Source organism: Nicotiana tabacum, chromosome 9 (genome assembly GCF_000715075.1).
Source record: "Nicotiana tabacum cultivar K326 chromosome 9, ASM71507v2, whole genome shotgun sequence".
In the NCBI taxonomy this organism is placed as follows: Eukaryota; Viridiplantae; Streptophyta; class Magnoliopsida; order Solanales; family Solanaceae; genus Nicotiana; species Nicotiana tabacum.
The window spans coordinates 47,368,106-47,374,604 of record NC_134088.1 but is presented as its reverse complement, the minus strand read 5'-3'; the positions used below and the strand labels follow the sequence as shown (position 1 = coordinate 47,374,604).

Below are 6,499 nucleotides of genomic sequence, written 5' to 3'. Positions count from 1 at the left end.
AAAATCACTATCAGGACCTAACAAAACTATCAAAACTATGATATGTTGTCAAATAAACCAAAGTCAAACTTGGTCAACTCTTCCAACTTAAAGCTGCCTAATCGAGCATCATTCTTCCAAATCAATCCCAAATCTACTGAAAACCAAAACCAATGATTCACACAAGTCATAATACATCATATGAAGCTACTCAAGACTTCAGACAACTGAATAGAACCCAAATGCTTAAAACAACTGATTGGATCGTTACATCGTAATATATTATATGAAGCTACTCAAGGTATCAAACGCTGAACAGAATGCTAAAGCTCAAAATGGTCGGTCGGCCCATTACATTATGTCAAGATAAGTTAACAGTTTTGCTATAACTAATGAAGAAACGTATTCTTATATATGTAATCTCTAAGATCTTCATCAAACTTTTACATATTCAAACAAAGAGATGCAAACAAAAGGCATGAAAGGAATTTCACGAAATGATATGACCTTCTATGCCTATAACCAATTTAACATTGCATGCTTAGGTCCATATCAAAATGATCCTTCCTTAAACATGTTTATCAACTACTCCCCAAATTCTTCATCTTAGAAAAGAATGTTTATACTAAGGTCAAAATTTCTAATATTCAAGAAAAAAAATTATAGGCGATATTTTTACAACTTTAGTGACAAACATATACTGACTTAATGCCATAATCTCTTCTCAAATAATACATGAAGCAAAAAAAACAAACTCAAGGCTTTTAGTTAGATTACCAGCTAGTTCATATGCACTTGACATAGAGATTTAAACAAGAAAGCCTGGACTCTAACACGTACAGTTTATAACACTTGACTTCAAATATGAATTCATACCAAAACTAATTCAAACAAGTCAGAAAAATCACACGTGTTCATGCAACTAGTGAACAATCCATATCTCAATATTTTAGGTTCTATAGGTATGGTATCTACTCGAAGCCAATATCATGATTTTTAACAACGAAGAATATTTGTCAACTAAACAGAATCTAGCGACCACCTCGTATGTTCATATTAAAGTTAGCGAGTCAATATTTATATTCCTAAAATAAGATATGTCACGACCAGGTCGTGATGGCGCCGGACACTACTGTCAGGCAAGCCAACACCAATAATTAGTAAATTCTCATTTTAATATTTTTGAAATCATAGTTGTTCCTTTCAATTAAATAGCAGAAGACGGAGTTTACAAAATACGTAACAATATCTTTAAAAATTTCCAATACATTGCAACCCATAATCATCCCAAAATCCGGTGTCACAAGTGCATGAGCATTTACTAAGAATGTAAAATAAAATACAACAGCTTTCCGGAATACAAATTGGACAGAAAAAATATAAGTACTTCGAAGGAGACTCTGTTGGCTGCGGAGCATCGTATAGAATGCAGCTCACCTAAGTCCCCGTCATAATAGCGCCTATGCGCCCACAAGGCAGCTAAACATATGTGTACCTGCACAAAAATATGCATCAAGTGTAGCATAGTACGTAAATCAACGCGTACCCAGTAAGTATCCCGCCTAACCTCAAAGAAGTAGTGACGAGGGGTCGACTCGGACACTTACTATGGGCTATAAATAATATACCGATGATTTGATAAATTATGGATTTAATGAGCCAACGGTAAACACAATAACATGAGGCAGGTAAATAATTCTCTTGTTAATAGGAGATTTTCAAATTTATTTTCATCTTTTAACAATTTATATCTCCGGTCAATGAGGCCATATCAATTATAAATAATTCCAAACAATCAATTAAGTCATGCGCAAATCATTCCGAGGTCGTACGGGCCGATCCAATAAATATTTAAACTGTGCACTGCCAGAGGGTCGAATGGCGCAAACCACAGATACATCTATTTAATCTGTCGAGGCGTTCGGCCTGTTCCACAAAAGATAAACACATTCACACCACCAAATTAAGGATTTATTTAGGTTTGATATTCAAAGAAATATCAATTCTCATTAACGGTCAAATGACCCGTCCGAAATCCAAGTAGGTGAAGTTTAACCTTTTGAAATTCTTTTATCAAGTTCCAACATCTTTTAAACGGTTAAATTAACAAGTAGGATGCAAGCATCACAAATATAACGCAATTTGGGTCCTAGACTACCCGGATATAAGCATAATAATATCTACGTACGGACTCTCATCACATCGTACGAACGTACCCCTCCCCCTCCCCCCCCCAACAAGTAGAAGCACATATTGAATTATTTCACCTATGGGATAAATTCCCTCTTACACGGTTAGAAATGAGACTTACCTCACTCCGAAGTTCCTTCTCCGGCTCCCAGGCCTTTTCAATAACTCGAACCGATGCTCCATGCTCCAAAACTAGTAAATAAAGGTCCATGAATATATACTCTAATACTCCTTATAATCCAATTTATAACAAATTGCAATTCCGTTTAAAAAGTCGATAAAATCACCCTCGGGCCCACGTGCCCGGATTTCGAAAATATTCTAAGATAAAGTTTACCCATAACCTCACGAACTCAAATATATAATTTATTCCCAATTCCATATCCAAATTTCGTGGTAAAAATCTAAAAATACCATGTTCTAGGTCTTTCTTCAAAATCTCAACTTTCTACTAGTTTTCATATCTAAATCCGTATATAAACCTTGTATTTAGCTTGCAATAGGTGGGAATCACTTACCTTGATGTAGATGATGAAGATGGAGCTCCAAAATTGCTCCAATACCGGCTCCCAAGGATGAAAATGAAATGAAAAGGGCCAAGTATTTCTCTTACACGAACGTTCCTCCCGCGAATGCGAAGCACACCGGGCCAGACCTTCGCGAACGCGATCCTTTTTACGCGAAGTACAACCTCCCATGCCTCATAGTAACCCTTCGCGAACGCGATTCCTTCTTCGCGAACGCAAAGGGTAAATCCCAGCAGCCCTCAACTTCCTCTACGGGAATGCGGGAATTCCTTCGCGAACACGTAGAAGAAAACCAGACACCAGCAAATTTGATGCTTCAGTCATTGCCCAAGTCCAAATTCCAATCCGTTAACTATCCAAAATCCACCCGAGGCCCTCGGGACCTCAACCAATTATACCAACACGTCCCAAAATACATCACGAACATAGTCGAGCCTTCAAATTACATCAAACAACGCTAAAATCATGAATCGCACTCCAATTCAAGCTTTATGAACTTTAGAACTTCAAACTTCCTCATTCGATGTCGAAACCTATCAAATCACGCCCGATTGCCCTCAAACTTTTGTACACAAGTCACATTTGACTTACGGACCTACTCCCACTTCTGGAATCAGATTCCGACCCCGATATCAAAAGGTTCACTTCCGGTCAAACTTCTCAAAAACTTTCAAATTTCTAACTTTCGCCAAACGACTCCAAAATGACCTACGGACCTCCAAATCCACTTTCGGATGCGCTCCCAATACCAGAATCATCATACGGAGCTATTCTCAGACTTGGAATTCAAAACAGACATCGATAACATTGAAATTCACTTCAACCCAATTTTATGGAATTATTCCAAAATGCTAACTTCCACAATAGGTGCTGAAACGCTCCCGGGGCATCCAAAACCTTATCCGAATATACGCCCAAGTCAAAAATCATCATACGAACCTGCTGGAACCTTCGAGGTCATTTACTCTAAAATCCAATTTAGTCAATTCTTCCAACTTAAAGCTTTCAAAATGAGAATTTTCTTTTCAATTCAACTCCAAACTCCCGAAATCCAATCCCGACCACGCGTACAAGTCATAATACCTGAAGTGAAATTGCTCATGGCCTCAAACTGCCGAACGACGCGCTAGAGCTCAAAATGACCTGTTGGGTCATTACAAGATATCTAAACCTGAATGAAAGGTAAAACTTTCTAACACATGAGCCATTTAAAAGAACATTTGAGGATATTTTTCAGCCTTTTAAAAGCATAAACCAAACGAGCCATTATAGCAACTAATATACGTTCAGCTTTTATAGCTTAAAAGAAGAGATGGTGAAGGCAGGGTCATTGACCTTTTGTTGAGAAGCAAACTGAGGCTAAAGTCGGTCATCCAGGACTCATCTCTGAAAACAATTCCAAACTCGAACTCAGCTACAACAGCAAGAAGGATAGAAAAAAGAGTGAGTAGCGGAAATTGAACAAGAACTTATGAGACTTTCAATGAGTAAAATTAGGTGAATTATGATTGTTGAAGCCTTAAAGTCTGGTATTTATAGCAGAATTTATGGCTTTGCCAGCTTCTGATTTGAAGTAAAAATTGTGAACAAAGTGATGATAAAATGAGTAAAAACATGATGGGATCAAAAAGGACAAAGTTAAAATCTTATCTTTCAGAGACCATGTGAGGGAAAAATAGCCGTTGTGGCAAAATCATCTGATTTTGCTCACGATTTGACAAGAGACTTTTGGATTGAAGCTTTAACCATCGGATCTTCATCATAGATATTGAATCCGAGTCAAGATACTCAAGTGTTTCGGTACAAGGGAGATAGGATTTTGCACGTGGGGTTGAGGCGGCATAATAATTTTGGAGAGTCTAATTTCTGGGTCATGATGAGGGTGGTGGTAGTGACAGACGAGATAACACAGTATGGTGTTAGTTTTCTAGGGGGGTTCTGGATAAGAGATGAGAGAAAAGAGAAAAAGGGTCAGCGGAAAACTTTGAGATGTGGTCTAAGTTTAACTGGCAGAGAGAGAAGAAAGGAAAAAAGGGGTGGCAGCAAATGTTGCATCAATCGGTAATAGGGTTTAGAGAGGAGGTCAAAGAAAGATAAGAGTAAAGAAAGGGGGGGGGGGGGGGGAGGCAGGACAAGCGAAAATGAGGAGAAGATATGAGAGTTAGGATTTGAGAGATACGGCTTAAAGGTCAAACTGGTCTAGGTTGGTCTAGGCCATCATATTAGATTGATCGAGCGATTGAGATTGGATCCAAAAATTATATATAAAATTAAATACAAAATGAATAAATGGGGGAATTTTAATTACATTTGAATCAAAAGATCCAATGGCTAATATTAAACCGGTCAGAGATAATAAAATATTAAAATAAATCTCGACCATTAATCATAATAGATCAACGATTAAGATTAAATGTGTCTATGCTGACATGGAGTTGTGTTTCTTTCACTTGGATTGATGACGTGGCGCGTTGTGATTGGTTACAATTGAGTGTCATGAATTTTCAAGTGGGTTGAGGCGTGGTTGATGGGTCTGGACCAGGTCGAGGGCTATTCGGGCTGATCTTTTGGGCTGAAAAATATATTTGAAATTGGGCTTTTTAATTATTGATGACCCAATTCGTATTTAAATAATATAATGACCCAATTCGTATTTAAATAATCTTTTTCACTTTAAGTTAATATACTTGTGCTTCCACAATCTAACTGTAATAACTCGACCGATCTTTTTGCTTTTTAGATCCCTGTTTCTCTAATTAAGACTCCTCGTAAGTACTTTTACTATTTTATAACTTGTGGGGATGGTTGGTTTGGTTTTAGAAGAGTTCGGGTTGAAATCGTAACACTTAGTGGGCGTTTGGACATAAGAAATGTAAAATTCCCAAAAAAAGTGAAAAAGAATTTTAAGTGAAAATGGTATTTGAAAATTAGAGTTGTGTTTGGATATGAATATAATTTTTGATTGTTTTTGAAGTTTTGTGAATGATATGAGTGAAAATTTTGAAAAATAGCTTTTTGGAGTTTTTCAAATTTTCAAAAAATTCCAAAATTCATATTCAATTGAAAATTGGAAATTTTATGGCCAAACACTGATTTAAAAAAAAGTTAAAATTGTTCCAAAAAAAAGTGAAATTTTATTTATGTCCAAACGGGCTCTTAGTTCCTTAATAGCGGCCTAAGATGGCCAAGTTTGACTTGAGTCAATATTTTGAGTAAACAATATCAGAGCCGGGATTTAATGGTTCGAATAGGTTCGTATAATAATTTTGGACTTGACCATGAGTTTGGATCGAGTTTCGGGTGATCCAAGAGCGTTTCGGCGCTTAATATTAAAAGTTGGTGCCTTGAAGGTTTTAGAGCTTCTTCAATTTGGTTTGGAGTAGACTTTGGTGTTATCGATGTTTGTTTGGGATTCCGAGCCCAGAAATAGGTCCGTATGGTGATTTACGACTTGTACGCAAAATTCGGCATTATTCCGAGTTGTATATGATGATTCGACGGGTTCGGAGCTAGTTAAAGATGTCTGAAGTTCATAAGTTGATTAATTTGGGTTTGGGGTGCGATTCTTAGTTTTGATATTGTTTTATGTGTACTGAGGGTTCGAGCAGGTCCTTATTATATTTATGGACTTGTTGGTGCATTGGACGGGGTCCCGGGTGGCTCGGGTGTATTTCAGAGCACCCGGAGCTAAGTCCAAAATTGCAGAATTTACTGGTTCTTGTTTCCTTCTTCGTGAACGTAGAGGTTCCCTTGCGTTCACGAGGAAGGATTAGGGTCATGGGGTGATTTTCTCTTCGCTTTCG

The 6,499-nt window shown here is 37.4% G+C and overlaps 1 long non-coding RNA gene across 2 annotated transcripts; it reads right to left on the bottom strand.

Moving 5' to 3' along the window:
• Positions 1 to 1,230: 1,230 nt before the first annotated feature.
• LOC142164216 (uncharacterized) lies at positions 1,231 to 4,762 on the bottom strand. Of its 2 annotated transcripts, XR_012694860.1 has the most exons (5): positions 4,358 to 4,762; positions 4,032 to 4,110; positions 2,688 to 3,867; positions 2,291 to 2,361; positions 1,231 to 1,474 (listed from the first exon to the last, which is right to left on the bottom strand). It is a non-coding gene; the product is annotated as an uncharacterized LOC142164216 (long non-coding RNA). The 2 variants fall into 2 exon arrangements; XR_012694859.1 differs by lacking the exon at positions 4,358 to 4,762 and having other exon boundaries at positions 4,032 to 4,170.
• Positions 4,763 to 6,499: the final 1,737 nt, after the last annotated feature.